Here is a 23,957-nt window from a genome sequence, read left to right as displayed (position 1 = left end):
GATAAGATAATGTTGTGTGACACTGCCAATGCCCTGCTTGCTTTCAGTATCGCAACGAGAAGCCAGTGGCTGCCCGGCTGCCATGCTGACCTCCCCAATCAGGCAGTGGTCAGACCTGCCAGCTTTTGTTCAAGCAGCTCTTTCAGGCTCTCCCAGAGGAACCCAAGACTCTCCAAAGACACAATGGTCCACCAACATATAGCTAAAGTGTATAGCATAGAGACAGCTTGAAAACAGTGGGATGCACAATGTGCATTTCCACGCTCCTTCCCTCCCAGGAGGGAAATAAAAGCAGAGCTGTGCAACTGTCCCTTATTTGTCACTAGGCATAAAGCAAAAAACACAGAAAAGCAAGGGCCTTTTGAGACTAAAGAAGTTTCCCATGCAGACTTCAGCTGAAGCAGATCTGATTCCACACGTACCATGACACGACACGTGTGTTCTCTTTGGCCACCTTTGTGGTCTCATCCAGATTGGACTCTTGGTGGTAGTGTTTTTTTAAGCCACAGGCTTTGAAAAAAAGAGGGAGAATGGATCTATTATAGAAGTACAGGCAGTATGAGGATACTGTGTACATTTCCTATTGATCAATGAAACAGAAAAACAACCAAATAACCACAAGTATTTATCACAATTAATTATAGCTCCTCCTTTTGTGGGAAATCTTACTATAATGGAACATTCCAGCAGGAGCAACAGCAGCTCACGTTAGGACTGGTTGGTTCTTCCAGATGAGAAGCACAACAAACATTAATGATAGGATTGAAAGTGATTCTGCCTGTGGTAAACTGTGTATAGGGGAAGGATTTTGCTTTTATGTGAAAGGAAAATAAGAGAGACATAGAATTGCGCTATTACTATCCACTAGTTCTCATTGTCTAAACAAGGAGGGTTCTGACATAGTCACTGTCCCAAATGCGTCTCCTGAATTACGGCCCTCTGATTACCTCCAGCACATTTGGACACTGTGCAAATGACAGGGAGCATGAATTTCACCTGCTAAGACTGGCCTCTCTTGAAGGAGATAGCCCAGACAGCTGTGGCTGCACATCCATGCTGGTACTGGGGCCCTGCACCCAGTTTGGAGGATGTGAAGTGAGCTTCCCAATGACTGTGCTAAATTTAACCCATTGCTTCATTTTTCAAAAGAGTCTGGAAGAGTTAAAAAAAAAAAATTTGTACATCTACTGTACAAACATGGATGTACTGGGTCCTACCCCCAGCTGCGTACTGTGTAATTATAGCTGCTGGTTCTGGTTTGCTTCCTTTTGTTCTAGTGAGGTGGTCTGTTCTCAGCTTGCCACGACCAGAAAAAGCATCTCACTTGTTCCTTCTTGCAAAGCTTTTTGCTGTCCTTCAGGAGGGGGAAGGCTTTAATCAGACACTGTAAATGCCTGGAGGCAAACTGCAATGCAGACGAAGCAACTCCCCCCCCCACCCCCAAATACCCCCAAACCGCTCCAGGTGCAGAACATAACACATTATGAGAAACATGCTAAACTGTGTTCCTTTTTGAGCTGAAATTAAAGGAATTGGATTAATGATTATATAAGTAGACACACATGAAAACAGATTGACTACAGATAGGGAAACAGGTGAGTACAAACAGGATAGGCGATAAGGGGACAGGTGGGTTAATTAAATTGCTTTTTAAAATACAAAAGATTTGTGTGAGGTAAGAAGGAATGGTAACACAGTGACTGGTTTTTATTTTAAACCAGATGATCACAAAATCACTGTGTGCACTGTCAGTTGTACGACCTTTAAAATGAAGATACTCAAAGAGAAGGGCAGACAGTACCTAGAACTGACTTGTACAGACCAGAAACCAGAGCCGGAATTCATGTCTCCTTGCATTAGCTCTCCTAAACTTCATCATCCAAATTAAATTTCACATCCAACTCCCTCTCAAGTCAATGTGGAGAAAGAAGCATTTGCAAAGAGTTTGCCTAAAACTGATAACTAAGGAAGCCAAGAGGAATCACCCCCTCTTGGTGGCTGTGTGCCTCTCGTCCTTTTGACTGTAAAAGGAGCCCAGGAGACTAGCTCAGGTCAGACACCTACATGGTTAAAGTCAGCAGCGAGTCCTGTGCTTCATTCCTCTACAAAAAATGCAAATAAATGAGAAACAATTCTGAAGATGACTTCAGTCACTCTTTTTACACATTTCCCTTCTTTAGAGAAAATCTATCCCTGGAACACTCAAATTCAGTATCTTGTTTTTCTGGTTGGTAGCAGGATACTGGTTGGGGAAGACTAAGAGGATTGGGATTTCTTTTTTTTTTTTTTTCCTGGGAGAAAGTAAATCAACAGATGAATGTGGAAGGTCTGACTGGAAAAGCATGTCCAGACTGGTCTGTAGAGAAAAAAAATATGGTGATAACAAGGCAAATCCTGCAATTTCAGGTTTATACTACATTAATGGTGCAATGGGGAAAAAATACTGCTCAGCTTTTAAAACTGTCCTCTCCGTCTGCAGCCAGCAATCTCAGACTCTCCATTATTTGTGCAGTAAAAGTCAGTAAAAGATGGAAACAGACAAAATATGGGATGAGAGTGCAGTGGCTGGAGGATGATTGCTGTGGTGTTACTTCTGTATAACATGATATAGTAACCTGCAGAAATGCTGGTGCATTTAGACAGTCTAATGTAGCTTGCCAGGATCTTCCTAAGTGGAAGAAAAAATGGACAATGTGTTTTACGTATTTCCCTGGGCTCAATTTTCCTTAGCTTTGAATGCAAGAAATCCTGGGTATCCTCTTCCATCTATCAACACAGATCTTTAGCCAAATAATATTCAGGCATAAACATTTAGAAGCCCATCAAGAATGAATTAGCTTACAGTCCGGCCAAACCCTCTGTCTCTGTGTATCTGCCTTTGCTTGTCTCAGAATTTGATTGATCAACCGTGTCAAGGAACAGTCAATCAGCACTGGGGATTCCCAATCTTGATAAATCACTGTGTGCAGGCAGCAACAGTTACATACCATCCTCAGACTGGGGGAAGACAATTGCTTGAGACATGTAAGGAACAAAATGACAGGGAGACAGAGACGGGGGGGAGCTAACAGGAAAGCTAATGTTTCTTTAATAAAGCAAAGTTTTATAAAACTGTCATAATTCTATTACAGAGTACTTGGTAAGAGCATACGGTATTATCTGCGGTGGTAGAACAACTGCAATACTTGGAAATCTTGTTTCCTTTCCTAGATTCATCACTGGCTTACTCTGGTAGCCTTTCAAAAATGAGGATTATGATATACCTTTCCCATGGGAAACTGTAAGGCTCACTTACTCCAAGTTTGCAATGCTGTGTTTTGAGATTATCGTATGGAAGATAGCTTAAATGGCAGTACATTTCCATAGGGAAACAGGTATTTAATATATTTGCAAAGAATCAGTCTATGTGCAAGATTCCAAAAGACAACCAGAAAAAAAAACAACAAACTAACCTGACATTGCAAACCATATTAAAGATTACAATTTTGTTTCCAACTATACAAGAAACCTTTGGTTGACTTAACCTACAAAAGATAATAACGTGCAATTAACATGTAACAAATGACAGGTCTTATTATTGCTGGAACCAAAAGCACCTCTAGGACAATTTTCCATTCTTGGCTCAGTCTGACCTAAGTGAATAGGGTTTTTTGGGGGTTGGGTTTTTTTTTTTTTTGTTATTTTTTGATTCCCAGAATCAGGTTTTAAGAGCCCAGGGTGCAAGAAGGCACTATGGGATACAGCAAGGAATTATTTTAACTAGACCTCTTCCTGAAAGGCAGTTATTATGAAACTTAGAGAGATGTGTCTCTGATAAACAACACCCACCTTCCCCAGCCTGCAGCCTGTTTGAAGTGGCATGTGGCCAGAAATGAGCTTTGTCAACAGGTTTAATTTGGGTTCTTTTAATTCAGGGCTTGGTTTTCTTCAGAGAGAGGCTGCAGTTCCCCCACTAGGAATCCAACAGACTCTCAATTTTTCAGTGCAGGTAAGATGTCCACAAGGTTCAGAGCACCACAGGACAGTGTATAGACATGAATTAAAAACCAAAGGTGGGCTGACAGCCAACTGGCTCCTTAAATGTCACATCAAAGTATGTTGTTATTCCTTATTTACAAATCACATCATTACAAAACCTATCCATCCTCTGAAAGCTTAAGTCCAGATGTTGGTGCTTTCAGGGCAGATCAAGCAATCCATGCCTAATACACAACACTTCCTAGCGCTTTATGTGAAAAAGTGTTAATGTATGTCATCAAGGTGTGTCTTTGATCCAAGGACCAGTTCAACAGCCATGCCAAGCACCCTATCAGGCTCAAAGCATAAGCAATTAAGCTCTATCCTGGAGTAAAAATAGCCACTAACAGCAGCAGGGCTACTCAGGCAGGTCAGAGTATAGTCAATGAGAAACTCTTCAGCCCTCCCTGAATTCAAGAAATAGAACAAGTAACAAGTAACAGCTTCACAATTTCAGTAGCTCCTTTCTAAGCATTTAAAATCAATGTACAAACAGCAAACAAGCCTGACATCCCTGTGAAAGTTGTACTGTCATGTATCCATTTCACAGATGAGCCAATTAAAACACAAAAATGGCAGAGAGAAGTATTTCAAAGCACACATCAGTTTTAAGTGCTGAAGTTTTCCTATTTTTTCCTCCTAATTTCCATTGGAATAGGAGAACCAGTGGATTCCCGTGGTGGCACCCAAAATATAAAGCATTCCCAATTAGTGGAAATAGTTTAAAAGCTTAGCCTCTGTGGCTTGACTCAAGAGAGAACCCAATTATAAAACTGATTCATGAGCTAAAATTTCTGGCTCTCAATTTTTTTCATGACCTAGCTCCAGCCCTCAAAATCCCTGCTCTCTGGACAGAACAGCTCAGTGTCCATCCTGCTTGTCTATTCTCTTGATTATATTTTCTTTCTTCTTCCTTTTTGTTTAAATATGGTTCAGGACATTAAAATATTTTCAATAACTAAAGCAAGCTGCTCTGCTGTTAGGCTGAATGTGCTGCAAAGCGCTAAATTTCGTCCACAACTACTGTAATAATTCTTACAGCAACCATTATGATACTTCCAGATGTTGGTACATGCATTATGCTTTCCAAGTACAACTCAAATCCCACATGTATCCCAAAACCACATGGAAGGGAAAAGTTAGATCTGGGGGTGGACAGTGTCTGCGTAATTTCCTTCGCTCTCTGCAGTTGCATTCTCTCTCTATTCCCTTCTCTCTCCTGCCACAGATTAGCTTAATGACTGCAAATAGGTATGAAGGATTTGCTGCAATAAAGGCAGCATGTCATAACAAGCAAGACTTTGAGACAGCCACCGTGGTTTGCATGCTAGCACCCAGATTTGTTCCACAGATTTGTGATACTTCATACTGCCATCCTACAAATCAAAAGTTGACCCAACATTATAACTGTTGTGATGCATTTAAAATAATTCCTGAGGTTTCCAACATGACTCTAATTGTTTTCCTTTTTCCCTCTGCTTTTTCAGCAGAAGCAAAACCCAAGGTGAGGATTCTAAGCAAACAAACCAGCAATAGACTTTGCACGTATTTCTTTTTGCTCATCTTTGGCTTTATTTGGATAGTGGATTTTCCCTTGCTGCTCTTTTGAATTTTGACCGCAAAAAATATATAGTACAGAAAAAATGGAAGTTTGCAAAATGACAGCAATGTTGCTGAATCCTTTCAAGGATAAACAAACCCAGTTGCTCTGGGATTCCCACATTAAAAATAGACTGTGCTGTCAGTTACAGGTCCACATTAGGTAGAGGGCTAGGGAAGCATTATTTATTTATCCCTTATTGTTGACTAGCTTCTAATGCCCTCACAAAATTGGATAACTCTCCTGTTGACTAACTTTAGAGTTCATAGGCGAGAGGACAGCATCTCATGCAGTCCTTGGTAAGGATTACAACCATTGCCAGAGAAAGAGGGCTTAATCATGATTGACTTTAGATATTATACTGTCATGAATTACTAGGTTCCTCCTAGTCTAATTTTAGTACTTTTGTTGGCTCAGGGATGACATTTCCATGGTGTCCTTCGAAGTGCCAGGCACCTTGGTCAGATTGAGGCAAACCTGATTTTTAGTGATTTGTCCTAATAACAATCCTGATTTTTCACCATGTCACCTGGCACTGTAACCCCAATGTATCCTGTCTGATGTGATCCCAGTCACTCAACAGGGACCTGGGCAACTGCCAAATGCTCCAGCCAGTTGAAATTGCTAAGGGGAAACCACAGGGACTCTTCTGGAGACTGGCCCTCATCTGGGATAGCATTTAAAGGTGAAAACAGTATATGAGATAAAACATATGTTACAGGAAGGCCCTCTGGGGTGACCCTGGATTTGGTGCATGCCATCTGGCAGTGTCCTGACCTTTTAGAACAAGTCCTCTAGTCGTTGCATGAGTTGTCTTTATTATGCCATGTTCATGATGGAAAAACAACACGTCAGGGCTTCCAAAGAAGGAACAGCATTTGGCTCTCTTTCTTATCAAGAGCTCAGCTTTGGTCTTCTGCCTGACAGCAAACTGCACTTTTACCTGGCCACCTACTGAGCGGCAACATGTTTGAAGGTGAATCCCTTTCTGAGCTGTTCACAGCATCAACATCAATTGTTGGGGTTAAGTACTCTCTTCCCTGAAAAATATTTTCTCTTGACATTCATAATATGTCACAGAGCAAAAAGCAGCACGTCTGAACAGGAGAGTGAATGAAAAAGAGCCCCATTTGCTACCTTGCGGCATTATATACTGATCAGACAGGTAGATAAGGCCTCTCCTCCGAGTTATACGATCAGATTGGAAGTGGAAGCGAAGACCACATGTTCAGTGTTGCTCTTTGTGGGTGACTTATCACTAGAGATGCTCATTTTTCCTCTTCTTAGCTGGAGTGTAAATACAGAATAAATAGAAACAAATGGGGTAGGAGGTAGTGAGAAAAGAGTATGTATGTCCTGAACTGAGAAGAACGGTAAAAATAAATTTCCAAACATTGGCATAGTAACTGCTGCTGCCTAGAAGTGTGCTCAAAATCACATGCACATTCTGAAAAGGAAAGACAGAAAAGACATAGAAAACAAGGAAAATTATAACAGCTGTTTTATAGCCGAGTGGTTAATTGGGTGAAATTTGGGTCTGAAAATTCTGCAGCCTTGTTGCAGTTGTGACACAGCTTTCCCCTGATGGCCTTGGGCCAAAGGGCATCAGATGCTGAGCTAGAGCTGGCAAATTTTATTAGGCCCAAGTAAGATGTGGAAAAGATGGGAGAAAGCGCTGGGACAAAGACCGTACGCCTACACCAACCACACAGTGCCACTGGCATGCTCTGCTGCCACCCTTCCTCTATTTCCCAACCTCTAAGCCAAGCTGATTTCTTGGTCTAAGCCCCTCTTATTGGCCTGGGGAATGAATACGCCCCAGCGCAGTCCCCAGCCAGCTCCCTCCCCATGGGAAAATTGGCATATAAGCACGGCAGCGTTGGTCTCATGTAGCATTACCGACTCCCTGTGTACAAGAAGATGTCCTGGCCAGAAGGTATTTTAACTAAATTGTCTGCCCTGATGCAGCTGCAGTATCACTCATACGGGAAATCTGGTCAGCTGTGGGAGGGCTGGGGAAAATTGTAACCCATGCCAGTGATATTTTTAAGTGCAGATCAGGACTTCACAGTGGTGTGGTGAGGCCTTGTGCTTATAAAATGCTTAGGTTATAAAAAGTGCTAATTGGCATTTTCTGCCCTTGGCAAGAACATTCTTTGGCTGCTAAGTGAAAGAGCAGGGGGATGATTTTTCATCTTGGACTTTAGCTGGTGGTAATTGACTGGGAATAGAGGCAGAAACAGATTACTTTTTCCAAGTAGGAGGAAAAGGGTTAAAACTCCCATTCACCTTAGTGTTGCATTGAGACTTTCCAGCATCATAGTAGAAGTTGTACTGGAAATTTCAGGCAATGGCACTAGATAATATTGCTGCAATATTGGTTTAAAGCTTGTTATTTTTAAATCTCCTTACATGGCAATCCTACTAGCAGTCGTCACTTTGCAGATATGGCATCATAAGCAGCTTTCAAAGCACTTTACTAAGGTGATCAGTAAAGATATTCACACTTTGGAGATAAAGGCTTCCTCTGAAGCAAGGGAAGAGAAGCATTTTGCTCAATGCTACCCCAGAAGGCCTCTAGCCAAGGTGAAAATAGAGCAAACAACATCCAATGTTATAAAATGTACCATAACTCAAAGTAAAAAAAAAAAACAAAACCCAAATTACAGGGATTGAGAGGTGAATATCAGTAAGGACTCAGAAATGACAAATGTATGTCCTAGGACTGAGATACTTTCGGGTAAATTAGATAAGAAAGTGTTAGAAGGATCTGATAATGACTGTAAGGGCTGTGACCACGGGGCTGCTCAGCTGGGACAGTGACATTCCAGCCAGAAGAGGATGCTGTTCCTCTCTGACTGAGCAGTTTAATTTTTATCAGATGTGTGGTTCTAGAAAATTATTAAGCATTTAAGAAACTAAAATATTAACTCTTCCATAGCTGATTTGAAGTAATACTGAGAGCAACTGAAGAACAAGAACTAGCTACTGTAATATTTCCTTGATGGAGTCTGCTCACATCAGCTGATGATAACTTGATGGAACTACAACTGGCTCTGAACTGAATTCTTTTCCTTTATGACTACTTTTTGACTGCACTCCTATACTATGTATGTGAATTACAGGTAATATTTATACAGTTCTCTTGGATCATTTGACCTTCTTGCTGCTGAAGGGCAAATGTGAAGATTCTTCAGGAAACACAGCTGCTCAAAAAAGGAAATATTTTACATTTCGCACATAACACAGATTAACATATAAATAACATGCTCAATAAACTGGAATCTGTAATGTCAGTTCTGTACCTGAAGCCTAGAAAAACCCACCATCATGGATTAGGCATTATTTGTTATATTGTTCCTCATCATTTTGACATTCTAGAAAAAAAATCGGAATTAGAATAATCATAGTCCATTCTCAAGAAGACTTGTGTTTGCTCTTTATGAATAAACCTCACTCAACAAACCTTTGTTTCAAAGCCGGTTTTTATTCTCTATCAGCTGACTTTTCACATCCTGATTCAACAAAGCACTAAAGCTTGAACAATTATTTATGGCGCAACTTGTGCTTTAAGCTGTTCTTTGCTGAACCTTGTTCCCAGAATTTATGCAGAGAAAGATGTAGCCTTATGGCTCCAGAAAAATTCTCAGTAACGCAGTCAAATGAGATATAGGCCTGGGATTCACTTTTGTATCACATGATAATCAATGTTTTTCCTTGCATTGCAGAGAAACTTGGGGCAGACTAAGGGGAAGGAAAACAATATAAGCCATGCCAAGCCACAGATGGCAGAGCCTAGAATATGTTACACATTTTGTACAGGACTGGGGCACTGTACACAACAGGCAGCAAAACCAAGGGTTGGACTCCAAAGGTGACATTCTATTTCAGAAGAACTACTTTTCATTGACATGAATGATAAAGAATGATGAAGATGTTTTCTTCCTTTGGGCTTTGGATGAAGTGGAACCTAAAACTGAACAGGACTTCAATTTTGCATAACAAATGCCATCACTGTTCTTTTATGGAATCAAAGTCCAGCCTAAGGTTGGATTTCCCCCACTTTTTGTTTCTCCAGAGAATGGCCACTAGGAACCTTTTGTTGTCAGGAACTGACAGGAAGTGTTAAAAGAAAATCAGGGGATAAAAATATCAGGGTTTTTGTCTGTGATCACCAGTACTAGTATCTATCCTTTTTCACTTTCCTCCCATCCCTAAGCCTCTATTTTCCCTATCAATTTCTTCTTCTTTCTCACATGATTCATCAAGCTCACTTGCTACAGAGCAGACACTCCGGTGTGTATATGACATGCGCAGCATCAAGCACACTGGCGATGAAATGTCCCTTGGATCTGTCAGATTCCTCTGACAAAGCAAGGGAAGTTGCAGAACAAAAGGATCTGATATTTTTCTCAAAGATGTCTGCCTAACATCTCATGCATGAGGAAAAATATTCTACAAGAGACACAGTCAAATCCATCTCCTGTTGCGATTGTCAATTTTCTGGATGACTGGAAGTCTGTAACCTGTACCTGAACCTTTCTGGTTGCTCAGTCTGTGGGAATTATTTTGGCGGAAGGCAAGACAAAACAAGTCCCTGCTGACTGCAGCAGAAAAGCTGACAGCCAAACGTAATTCAGGAAAACCCACAAGCTTACTCAGGCACCGTAGCCTGCGGATATTAGGGTCGGATCCTGTGAAGTGCTGAGGACTTCCTACTGGTTCCCTCCACCCAGGTAGCAAAGCTGTGGAGAAGAACAGAAACCCCCCTGAGTCCCAGCTCAATACTCTACTGACTGCCTCCTTCTTTCTGGCTAATCCTGTAACAGATTTGCATGTTCTAATTTTTAATGAAGAAAGGTCTCAGCATTTCAAGGTCGCACAAGAAAGACATTGAGAGGGAAATGCTTTGGAGGAGCATACACAGTTATAACAAGAAGGAAGGTAAACGCCAGATTTCCTCTTCAGTCATTCATTATTTGCATATTAAAAATTCTAAAATCCTTCTATGAAGGTCCAAGTTGTGTTTGGGACATGGTATTTTTCCTCTTTGTTTTGTTAGAACTTGTGCTTGATAATTAATTGCAGAAAACCGTAAGACTATTCCTCCTGGAAATTATGCATTTACACTTGTCAGAAATGTCATCTGTTAATTACTCATGGTGAAGATATGCATAATTTTGCTATGATGCTGTGTTTCATTCTGGCCCTCGATAAGTTGCCTACTTGTGCCCCAGGGTCACAGGCAAGTGTACAGGGAAAGGAAGGCATACATATGTAGACACTAGCGATGTCTGTGACAGAAGACTCAAAGAAACATTTGGAAACAGTGGAAGTGACAAATTATTGTATAAAGATGCTTCTTCAATCATGGTGTCCAGAACCAAAATGAATCATGAAACAAAACCTTGTCGAATATTCTGTCATTCCTCATTAGCTCATTTAATTTTGAGCACAGTATTTCCGCTCTCCCAGTTTTCTCTTACAGGTAGAAGACAGCCCTCTAAGCCAGCTCTGCATGGTTCTTACAAGGAGAGTGGCAATTCAGTTTATAAATTTTGAATCCTTTACATGCTTAATGAGTCTAGATGTGCATATATATACATTACAAGAGCTCCTATGCATTCTTGTCTGCCATGAGGACAAAGAGCTCCTGCAATCATCCTGTCTGGGAAGCAGAGCATATCTGACTTTGGTCCTAAGCCCTAGGTTTGCATTAGGATTCATTCTCCATTCAGAACCTTTATTAGGCATCAGGCACCTCTTTGCTCACCTTATCCTTGCTTTCCATTTCCAACTTAGCCGAATTTGCAGCATTACAGGAGTTTCCCTGGTTTTCCTACCCCTGTTGTTCTCAGGTTCCCCAGCAAAGACGATGCATTATCTCTTCCAGCTACTCTCTTTCTGCTCCTCAGTACAGACCCCTCTGTAGCATTTCAAGAGGCTTCCAAGTCCTTTCCCCCCCCCACCCTCATGGTGCTTCTGGCAACCATCTTGTCATTGTGAAAAAAGGAATAACTAAAATAATTTGGGTTTTTCTGGAGCTGTGGAACACACAATACATTGTAGCATAAAATAGAAATATTAAGGGTCTCCTATCACCTGTACATAGCATTCATGGAACAATTGATTTCCATTTAACACTACTGTCACCCTTTGAAAAATATTTAAAATCTCTAAATCTTCTAGAAGCCAAAATTAGAGCCGTTTAGCCATTGAGCAGAAGAGAATAAGCCTCTCTTCAGACCAAAACAGTAAATCCTTTAAGAAGTTAGAATACATTTACTAGAGAGAAAAAAAAAGGTATGGATGTTTCAGAGGTCAGGCGAAAATGCCTGGGAGACTCATTTCATTTGATCCATGGAGGTCAATGTTTATATTTTTTGCTATTTATGTGTGAAATGTTATATGAATGAAGGGTATTATCTGATAATTTACTGCTGCATTTTGCCTGATTTTCTCTAAAAGGTAGGAAAATGTATATTCCAAAGGTCTAGATCTACAGACAAGAAAATGGCACTGAAATCAATTGAAAGAGCTTTTGCTTTGTGACCACATTTCCTCCTAGGAGTTGCTGATCATTTTCATGGGTGAAAACAAAGGAAAAAAAGAAGTGAGCCAGCAAGAAAGCAAGCATGCCAGAGACATGTTTTTCTGACTGAGGAGGTATGTGGGGATGACGCTTACCCTGTTTCAAAACACCTTCTGTGATGGCCAAAACTTGCCACTAGTTGGACCTAACGATGTATTTGATACCAGCTCTGTTTAATAAGCTGCAATCTATTGACTGCCCTCCTTGTTTACCCTAGTGATGGGACTGTTTGGGAAGCAGGAATGGCAAAGATCACAACAATGCTCTGAAAAATGATGACATTTGTGGAAGGAAGAACAGCAAGAGAAACTAAATAGAAATGAAGCTTGTTTTTTATTTTTTAAAAAGGCAACCCCCCCTCTGTATTAATGTTCATTGCGGAACAAGGTAAAAAAACCTTAAAAAAGTAGGGCCCTGTCTTCAAATGCCGGTCAACGATCACCCTTCTACACTAACTTCATCAGCTTTCAGCTGCAATGTCAGTCCATTTAATCATCTTGGCTAGATGGGAGGACGAAGACTGGGTGCTTTGGGAAGTCTCCCCTTGGGATGTAGCCTTCTGTGCTGTAGAGTGACCAAGGAAACAATGTCTCTCTGAAGTACTTAAGAACATGTTTTCTGCTCTCAGCATATCCTCAAGGAAAGTGGGAGGAGATTCAGGAAAACACTGACCTGATGGTACAGAAAGAAAACTATTAATTTTCTTTGTATACCCTGCCAGTTTTTTTCTGAGGATAGTTCTGCCCAAGCATGAAGGAGTCGCAGAGACGGTAGTTAGGGTGCATTATACAATGGGGACATGGAAAATCTCTGGTGAGAGATTTTTTCCCCTCTGGCATAGCTGTTCTGGGAAAATGATGTAGATTTGTAGATGTGGCCTTATGTTTCAATCATAACAAACCTTACAAGGTCCACAAGAATTCGGACCAAACTGAAAGAAAGTAAGTGGCAAGAAAGGAGCTCTTTCAGAAGTGAACAACAGAGTTTTCTCTTATTATTTGGTCTGATCCTTTTTATATGAGGATGTTCTTTTTAAGTAAGTTTTTGGAAAAGTAATTTTTTTGTAATTTATAAAGCAAAAGAAAAAAAATCAGGTTGGACACCTAGATTTCTTCTTTAAAGCATTTCAGAGCTCTACTTTTATGTTGCTAAACCAGAATAAAAATAATTATCACATACAACAATTTTCAAACCTTTTAATTAACAAAACTACCAAAAAAAGTGAGGGCAAAAAAAAGCAAAATATCAAGAAAACTTGCAACAGGTTTTCTCTAAGCATGGGTGGAGTGGAAAAAGTGAGCCAAGATAATTACCCACACTTAGTCATAAGGAGCAGGAAACACAGTAAAAGAAAAAAAAAATCTAATTGGAGCTGTTTTTCATATATATATTAAGGTGTTAATTTCCATCACATCATACAATGCAAGAACATATGATTTGAAGTACAGGATCCTTTGCCTGTATATGAAATGATTAAAAAAAATAAAGTATATATGCAGATGTTGATATACGCATGCACGCACTTACATATACGTACACCAACTTACGGAATACTTTGTGTTCATGGAAAGTTTTGTTTCTTTGCTTTCAGCCATAGGCTGCTAGCACTTCTTCAGTGGAGCACAGGAAAGACAAAAAACAGAACTGCAAAACCATCAGGCTGAAAGCCAGTTGCATAAGCTGACAGAAAAGAGGTCTCTATCTTATTGTAGACCAGGTCCAACGAGGTGTCAGATAACCACAAATCCTCAAGGTAATTAAGAATGACCACAACAAATCCTAATTCTTTCAGAAAGGAATGGAAAATTCATCTTTTTGCCACAGGCTTCCTTTCTTCCAAAGAACATGGGAACAAAAGCTGGACATAGTACTCCATTTGAGGGCTGGTGGTATGTATTCTCAGTATGCTCTGAAACAATTTCATTTCAAGGGAAGTTTGACCAATCAATCTAGCTGGTTTTTCTGCAGTTTGAAATGGTCTGTCTGACAGAAGAGCGTGAGAATTTGAGGCTTCCCAAGGGCCAAATCCATCTGCTGGTATAAAGTGATGTAGCTTATCCAGCTAAGAGACCAGACCGATGGATCATCAGGAACCCCAGTGTGACAGCCTGCCTTTGCTAACTTTGGGTGTTGCCCTTGTTCATCTTTATGTCATGCCATGTCAGGGCTTTTAGAATTACACGTACTGATGGGTTTGTTGTTCTAAAGGGTGGTGGTGTTACAGGCACAAGTTCTGCTGGAGCAATCTCCTTTCAGAGCTGCACAAGATGTCAAATGGAAAGTCACCTAAGAATTAGCACGGAAAAAAACAGAAGTAAGCAAACAAAAAACCTCATATATTTGTGTTTGCAGTGAGAGTGCCTCTCTCTTCCCATTTCTGCTGTCATTGTTGTAGAATGGCATTCAACAACACTAACTCATTAACCTCTAAAGAGGGAGAATGTTAATTTGGGTGGCAACATGGAAAGATGCTGGCAAAACTAGTATGGGTTAAGAAATAGATTTGACTAGGCAACATAATGTCAGAGACAATTCATAAACTGTTCCATGAGTTCATGTCTCTTACCTTCTTCTCTTCCTCTATGTTCCATCTAAAAATAGCAAGTGCCTATCCACATCCCTGGGAAGTAGCAACACAGATACCTGTTCAGTAATACCAGAAGTCTAGCTGTCTCCAAAAATCTAAGAAACACCCGTTGACTCACAGGGCTCCCAGATGCCAATCAACCTAGGCAATTAGGTATCCTAATTTTCCTCCTATCTATTCTAGTGAGCTAATGTATAAAGGGAGGTGATTTCCACTGGAACTGTCTTATTCTTTATCTTTGATTCCAACAAAAAAGGAAGATCAGACCAATCCATAATTTGCTGAAAGTGTGTGAGATCCCCGAACCAATAAGCTACTCAGATACCCTTTGGGCTTAAGACAATCACTTATATATAACAGCCACAAAAACTTCAATAGTGACATCTATCAAAAAATCAAAAGCATAAACATGCTAGGCCTGAGAAGGTGAGAATCTCACCCAAATTAGTCTTTAACCTGGCTTTCCATTATTCTCTAAGACCTAGCTGTGGTACCTAGTCTGACATATTCACTAACATAAATAGATGAAGAATCATACTAGATGCCATATGGGGTCTGTAGTACCAACAAAAAGAGATGAATCCTCCCTGGAGTCACCTATCTAATCCAAGGAGAAGGGCCGCTGAAAAGAAGTTTGGAGGGGAGATGTCGAGATTTGGTCAGCCACGTGGCCAAGGTCATAGTCTGAGAAGCTTATGTGATGCGCTTTGATGTGTTATAGTTTTACAATGTCATCTTAGTCATCTCCTTTCCTCATATGAGTAAAGTTATTTACAACTCATCTACCTTCTACAGCCAGGAGGAGTGATCATTGGGCAGCTGATGCATTCTCCAAAAAATACAGTGAGAACAGACTCCAGCATGGAAACACAGCCAGTGTATATTCTAGCCAGTAGTCTCTTGGCAATGTGCTGCTGAGGATTTAGCAGTTTCTACAGATCCTAATAATGTTTATGCGATTTATAGGTGAATGAGTTTTGATTTAAAATTATATAATGCACAACTAATACAGCTCTGCTTCAGAATTACGTTCCCTTAGACCAAAGCAGTTACTTGGCTTTCTCACTGTTCAAGTAAGAACCTGGAAGCTCACCTGATGTTTGAAAAAATTCCCTTGTTATTATGGTCAATAGTTTTCATTCCTTAGATCAGCCATATAAAGTGATAAAAAGTTTTAATGCTTTTGGCATCAGCTGAGACTGTGATAACAGTGATAACAGAGACTTTAGAGGTAAAGCCGAACACCCAAGGCTTGCTCAGTACAAGCTCTCCAACGGTGGCAAGGACTAGATGCTTCAAAAGAAAGGTGCAAAAACCTTCCACGCACTTTACCCTGCTAACAGCAGAGATATATTCTGATCTGCTATTAGGTTTCACACTGATCTCTAAATCTTTGTGATTCTTTTAAGGCTAGAAGCTTCATTTCCTTTCCAATGAAATTTGTAGGAATTTATAGCTTGATGTTTTCCATAGAAATATCCAGCCCATTTGGGGATATCTGCATTCCCTGACTCAAGGTAACTAGGCATTTAGCTAACAGTAAACATAGGCCTATGTTTCATTTGTTTGGTGGCACTTTTTATGCCACCATAGCCAAATCATCAACGTAATGATTGATGCATTTTTGCTTGTTGCTCACAGGTCAAAAATTGTAAACAGAGATGTCAGAGTCCTCTAATGTGCCCCCTTCTCCTGCCATCCCCAGCACATGGGCCATTTGAGCTTTGTGGTGCCATTTCCTCTTGCTGCTCCCCTGTTCCTCCCAGGACTTCTGACAGTCTGGCTGGGGCAGGGCGTGAGTCCGTCATTCATCCTCCTTACGAATCAGCTACGCCACTGTGGAATTTTTATTGGCCATAAATACTTTATTGGCTAGATTAATATGATTTAAAGTGTTGCACCTAGTAAATACTGTGTGTTATTTGCTTTAGCAATACCTGTGGAAAAGGGCAACCTGGGGACCCAGGCAATGTCGGGACTAGTGGAAGTGAGGGATCTGAATGACTAGAGGGGGGCCTGGATGAAGAACGATCTGAGGTTGGTCTTGGAGGGAGGTCCATGTAGTGAAGGGACTCTCCATTGGTGCGTGCCGCTACCATGTGTTGTAATGTTCCACTTCACTGACTGTCAAAGCTTTCGACAACCTCGCCTGCTGACTTGTGACCAGGGGATCCCTTTCAACACAGGGAAAGTCTGCTGAGGGAAAGAAAGAAAGAAACACTTTTAAAAAGAAATAAATGGTAGTTGGTTTTCTGGTGGTCTCATTTTTATTGCCTCTGGATTTGCACCGGAGTCCTGCCTTCATTGTAGAGGTCAAAGCTGATGTGTATTGTTATAGGATGCAAGACACAGATTATACCTGCTTCAACTATTGTCATAATAATTGGAGGGGAAAAGGCATTAAAAGATTTTTATAGTTTTGTAAAGACATGTGGATTCATGGCCCAAAGAGAAAGAAGAAAAGACCAATTTACTTCAGAAAGTGAACTGAGAAAAAGTAAACAGGACAATATGCTAAGGACCATCTGTTTTCCTTTCCCTGCCAAATGTTTGCTCACAACAACTAGGAAAAAGTGACCAACAGGGACTGAGGAGATTCATTTCAGACAAACTGGCATGTTCAACTGAAAACCTATCTGAAATAGCAGTCCTCCTGTCCTATGTCTCATGGGACTCTTTGCTGTCACTAACACATTTCTGAGCCATGGGGGCTGAAGGGGCACTGGTACGTTCTACACTACTTGATATTGCACAAAGACATTTTGCTTCTTACTTCCTGGATAATTTGCCAGGAAAAAAAAAAAAAAAAAAGAAACCTGAAAATACAAATAGAAAACTGGCTGAAACTTTACAAAAGATGGCACCAAATGACCTGGCTGTTAAAACAGACAAACATAAATGGAAGAGGGTGAAGAAATGATACCACCATGTCCATTAGCTCATCTTCTTTAATGGAGAAAGGCTGTCAAGAAGAAAATCAAACATGCTATGATGCATCTGAGTTGGACAATTATTTTTTTACAAAAGTTTTCTTGTGATTCCTTGAGCGGGTTTTCTGGCCACTTCATTACTGCATGAAGTACTCACTGCATGCTGTGTCTCAACAGGTCAGGAAATCCTGAGCGTGGGGACTTTGCAAAGTCTCTTTCTTCATTCACTGGCAACATCTCCCTCCACCATTTGTCTGACACAAGACAGGAAGATGTGGAGACAGGAGATAACCCCTTTTTCTTCCTTACCAATCAAATTTAAAGATCACCCAGGTGTGCCACGAAAAGGTATGTTTTCATCAAAAAAATTCAGAGGCTAATGAGGTGAAAACAGCATTCCCAAACCCAACAAAGCTTTAGAAACAGCTCAGGCAGAAAATTGTCCCAGTATCCTAACTGTAAAACGTGTGAAGCCCAGAAAATGGAGGCTGAAAAGGAAAAAGAAAATCTTTGCTAGATTTGCTAGATTTTGCTAACCACCAAAGAATGGTGGTTTTGTTTGCACAAATACTACAGTTTGCACTGCTGCAGTGCTGCATGGTACTTTTTCTGGCACTCTGGGGGAGCAACAGTAAATGTTGCACGTGGGTACATGTATAATCTAAAAGGAGAGGGGATAACTGTGAAAAGGTAATGCCTGAGGATGGAAATAATCAGAGCTGCCTGGGAGCACGTCTGCATTAGGCAAAGAACCTGGTATTATTTAGACATCATCATCAGAACCACATCACATTCAAGTGCTTTCTAAAGAGACTTCTGTAAAATTCTCAGATGTGACATGTACTAAAAAATACAGTTGCAATATTCATTAAAAAAAAAAAAAAATCACAGTAGAGAGGTATTCCTAGGACTAGACAAGCACAAGCTTCATCAACTCCTTATGTCACAATAAAGGAGTAAATGCAAACTTTCCACAATGCAAGGAGTAAATGATTGCATTGTGTAATGTTGATAAAATATTGCCATCTGTTGGCATCCTGTGTGAGGAGATCCATATACACTCAATGTTTATTTTGCCTGTGTACAGTGAGAGGAAAGATGGTATACTAGAATGCCAAAAGAAGAGTAATTTCAAAAGACAGCTTTCTTTTTTTGCAAGTTTCCTTTTTTTGCTTTGGGTATTCAGGGTTTTCATCTCCCTCCACTCCTTCCCAGCCATGGTATGCAGCCACACAGGTTTGGCCAAGTCCAGAATCTGGATTTCCAGGGTTCAGGGTCTACACTTTGGAGGTGTCTCTCCAGAAGACAGCTCCTCAGAGAGAAACACTTTAATATTATTATTAAAGACAAAATCAGATTGCTGTAACAATCTGAAACACTGAGGGGAGTTTCGAGAAGGTAGGATATTATCACCTCAAGTGAAACGGAAGGCAGCACAAAGGACCTTCTTCCCCTGCTATTGCATAGGCCCCTTGAAGGCAGAGCAGAAGGTAATTGGTTTTATTGAAAGGGGGGGAAATTTGGAGTGCCAGCGCACTCACCCATGCAATGAGGCAGGTTTCAGGAAAAACAATAAAACTGCCTGCTGTTTCTTCCAGTTTGAGATAGAGAAAACCCTTTTAGTCAGACATTCCACATGACCTCAGTGCCTGGCGTGCCAGGAAAGCGCATTTCATGCGACCATGGGGATTTCCAGTGTTGCTAAGGGGCCCCTTGCTGGAGCTTGCAGAGGGATACCATGAGACACATGGTATCCTAAGGCCTTGACACCCACGTTGTAATTCTCAAAATATCAACAGCACAAGCCCTGTATCAGATCCACAAACTTCAGGGCTTGGTTACCAACCCAAATGACTCTTTATTCTGTTGAAATACTGAACCTACTCTTGAAGATAACGCAGCTCGGAAGTGAAAGATAGGAGAACCAACCTGCAAGGTACCATATAAAGCCTCGCACATTGCCCCACAGGAGAAAGACCTGAATGCCTTTGTGATATGGCAGAAACCTTGAGCTGAATGGGTAACTTTGGTTCTGAAGCCTGCTTCCAAGTTTATCCCAAACACACAGCTGTCCTCAGCCTCTTCCATTTGACATCTTTAGCTAAGGGCTCCAAAATGTTGTTAACTGTCCCTTGCACTTACTTGTCCAGTATCAGTATGACCAATGTCTGCCTGACTTCTACAGCATCACCTTGCAAGAGAAAATCAACTTTGAACTAAAAGGTTCTTGTTTGAATAGAAAAACAAAGGGTGGGCAAGCAAAATATCATTATCTTCCTTGCTAGACAAAGTGAAATTATGTTTTAATCAGAAAGAAAGCCAAATTTTTCAACCCCAGAATCTGGCACTATCAGGAACAGACATCTTAGTTTGAGCAAAGTCACAGAAGAGGTTGATGGTGTCTTGTTCCTGGCGGGAAGCTATAAAAAAAATGGGCAGACAAAAGAAAAAAAAAAAATCAGAATGGTGAAAATGTCTAAGAATCATACGAATTTTTTGGAAGACATTTAAGATTTTAAAATAAGTGTTCCAAAATTTTAACAGATTTTTTCCTTCTATTTTATTCAAATAATTCGAATTAGACAATCTGCTTCAGATAATCAGGTTTTTGCACTGAGAGTGGTAAAAGAAAAATGCCTTGCAATTATTTTTCAGCGAAAAGAAGTTTTATTCAAGAAAAAGTTGAGGTGTCTAAGTAAAATTTTAAACAAAATATTGATGATGCAGACATCAATTTTGTTCTAGGAAACTGAAAACGTGCAAAGTTATCCTTTTGCAGTTTTGTAAAAAAATGTTTATTCTTATCAATTCTTGCAGCCATTTCCATAAATTTCATTCTAAGCAAAATTTGATGATTTCACTATTTCCCTCAGAAAAATACAAAACCTAATCTCCTCCATCTGCTTTTAGTTTTAGCTAAAAATACATCTAAAAAAAGAAGAGTGATGTTTCAGAAAAATATTCCTGCAAAAAAAAGAAAAAAAAAAAGTTCTGGATAAAATCCAAAGATGCCTGACAGTTTTCCCATCCCACAAAAGCTTGAGATTTCAAAAACATCTTTGCTCTGCATTAGGAATAAATTTTTTAGAGAAAGAGAAAAGACCCACCCAAGAACATATAATAGCCCAGTGGTGAAAGCTCTCACTTGGGACCTTGGGTATTCCAATTCAAATATTCTCACTGTCTGTTAGAGATGTCTCTTACTGTCAAAAGCCAGGAGCTATCCTGGATCTGGAAAGCTTTGGTCAAAATGGATACATTCCTGCAAAAAGTTGTGGTTTGATGAATCATGATGAAAAAGTTTCCTCCAGAAATTCTCAATTCATTGTAGAACTAGCTACTTTGACTAAAAAGCCTCATGTACTATAAGGACCATGAGCTGCCAGTATGACTATGCCATCTAAAATCATTAGGATCTTTGTTGTTTACCGTCAGCAGAGATTTATGGAGTGGGATAGTAAGACCTCTGGTCCATTTGTGGAGGTTTGTAGCCCTGGCAGAGACAGCACCAGCTGACTGCAGTCCTCAATTAGGGTGTATTCCAGTTGAGAAAATACATTGTCTCCTAGCAAGGGTCTTAGCAGACGAGATGGCTGATGTAGGTAGGAACTGGTACCACTTTGTAGAGTTGAGAGCTCACTTAAATACAGGTTCTTCTCAATTTTTCAGCTAGGGGCAGATCCTGCCACTGGGTGCTCAGGGTGGCCAAAGTGGTTCAAGGTAACAGAAGCAATAACCTGTCTCTAAATTCATCTGTACAGGTAGAATTAGAACCTCAAAAAAATTAGTATGCTTCTTTGAGTCAAACTCCTTCTAAGGGAAATGATCCAACTCCTATCACTGCTCCATTGTCTGCAGTTGAAACATTAATGGCAGTGAGCAAGAATTGGAGGTGAAATTACCATTTTTGACTGACACTTTGGCTTTTGGAAATCTGGAGTTTGGCTCTGTAACAAAAAGATCTCATCAGGCAAAGAATGCACCAGGGTGCGGCTGAACTTGCAGGTAACAGGCACTTTCTCCACCGCTTCCCTTTTATTTTTAGACACATTAGCTGAAATGTCACATTTACTACAAGACACAGGAGTCTGGGCTCTCCTGTTAGCATTGAGACTGTCAACAGGGTTGGGTTTTTTTTTTCTTTTTTCTACTTGCTTTGAAGTAAAACTAATAATTAAGAAGGAGGGCTGGCTACATAAGCTGAGGAATCCGTATCTTGACTATTAGTGTGTTACTACTGTGTTACTACTAATAATAGTATATGTAAATTGTCTACAGAGATTTTTGTTGGAATTAGATCAGTGATCTAAAGAAGACTGAATTCTTCACATATCCATTAGAGATTAAGTAATCTCTCTTCTTGTTGTTGAAAAACAACACACAAAGAAGTTAAATGCCTTGTCCAGCCTCATCACATGAGCTAGTAGAAGAGCTGGAAATGTGACTCGGGAGTTTTTGAGGGTAGATTCAGAAGGACTTCCCATGCTACAATGCTGAAGGCTGTGATGCTCAACTAACTCTCAAATGTCTGGCTGCTGGCATGGGATCTAGAAGCTTGCATTATGCTCCTTAAATAATGTCCAAGGGCTGAAAAGCCCCTTAGGACAGGATCCAACCCAACCAGCCAGTTCTTGGGTTCTGAAGGAAAGCTGTGGCTCTTGCAGTGTTTGACACAGATCGTTGCTACCCTGTGCCCTAGGCACCCTCCCTGACCAAGCTGACAGGGGGATGCTTGCATCCTGAATAGCAAACAAGGCATATATACAAACACAGTGCCAAGCTGCTAAGCACAGACAAGACAGTGTCTGGGCAGCAGCAAAAATCTGGTGCCTGGGGAGCTCTACTACCTGTGGAGTTCAAGCATCCTGAGCATTCACGGGCACAGAAGCACTGTTTTTTAGGATGCCAGTTTGGGATGCAGGTGGAATATAAACAGCTCAGCCCCATGGTGTATTTGATTCATTCAATTTTCTTCTTAATCTGATATTTAGTTTCCACTACCACTTCCTCCAACCTGACGCATTTTTAACCTTTGAAGTGAGAAAAGTCTAATCTTACAGATGTTGGGAGTGTCCCTTGTATATGAAAGGACAGCTTCTAGGTAACTGAGCACACCTGGCATGGGTGTCTGGATAAAGCATACGCTGGTACTTCCAACCAGCATGACTGGGCAGACAGCACTGGAGTGTTCTGCACACAGAAGGGGCAGGGATACTGATGCTTGCAGAGTGAGCAGTGTGCTGGGGATGGGAATGATAAGCTACCTTAAACCATATCAGTGGAACAGGTGTCAGCAGCTCAAAAAAACCTGCATTTTTTTGTTTACTTTGACATTTGCTTTATGACCCTCCCCAACTCCTTAACCCCTGCTTGATCTCAACAAGCCCAAGGCTGATCTCAGAGTTGCAGGTTCATAAAGCTTCAGTTGAGATTACACCCATGTTCAAAATTAAAAATATAAATGGGGTTATTTTGTTTTGCAAACCTCTCTCCCTGAGCAGACTGGCTACTTGATGTTCTTAAAAAAGTGTGTGTGGGGGGGTGGAATTCACTTGGTAAATTTTATGGTCAATCCAGTTTACCTAAATCATTCCTTTGTACAAAAACCTGGGAAAACGTAGCAGAAAGTCAACTTCAGAGGATGTGGTTATCATGAGATAATCAGGCCCTGGGGAAATCAGACGCACCTGGCTCTGCGGTGCCTTGTTGTGCCCCTGAAGAATGATTAACTCCAGAAGCCACACACCCCTTCCACCCCCAGCCCTCAGTGCAAAAACGAACCACTGTCCTCTGACTCCCTGTCATATTGCCCTTCACTGCACAAGTGACAGTCATCCACAAAAACCAGTATCTGGGGAGATGCGTGGGAAGTCACAAGCTCATTTACATTTGCTTGACCAGCAAAATACCTCTTCACAAATACCTTATTTAAACCAGAGATTAGTGTAATGCGAAGCAGACACGGTTCTTCTGGTTTCCAATATGATTCAAACTTCCACCATCTTGGGTGGACCCACCTGTATGTCAGACATCTACAGTTTGCAACCCATGCTGGAAATACAAGTGTTGCCCTGAAGCAGGAGATGGGAGTGACAGCCTCTCCCTGGCTGAAATTTTGCATTGTGATCCTTCCCATTTAAATTTAGGGTTCTGTAATGTGAATGCATCACCCAGCTATTATTGGCCAAAAATGAAAACCAGACCAATTCAATTATAGTTCCCAGCTGAGCC

Source organism: Aquila chrysaetos, chromosome 5, assembly GCF_900496995.4.
Source record: "Aquila chrysaetos chrysaetos chromosome 5, bAquChr1.4, whole genome shotgun sequence".
Classification (NCBI taxonomy): domain Eukaryota; kingdom Metazoa; phylum Chordata; class Aves; order Accipitriformes; family Accipitridae; genus Aquila; species Aquila chrysaetos.
This window is presented reverse-complemented; position numbering follows the sequence as displayed.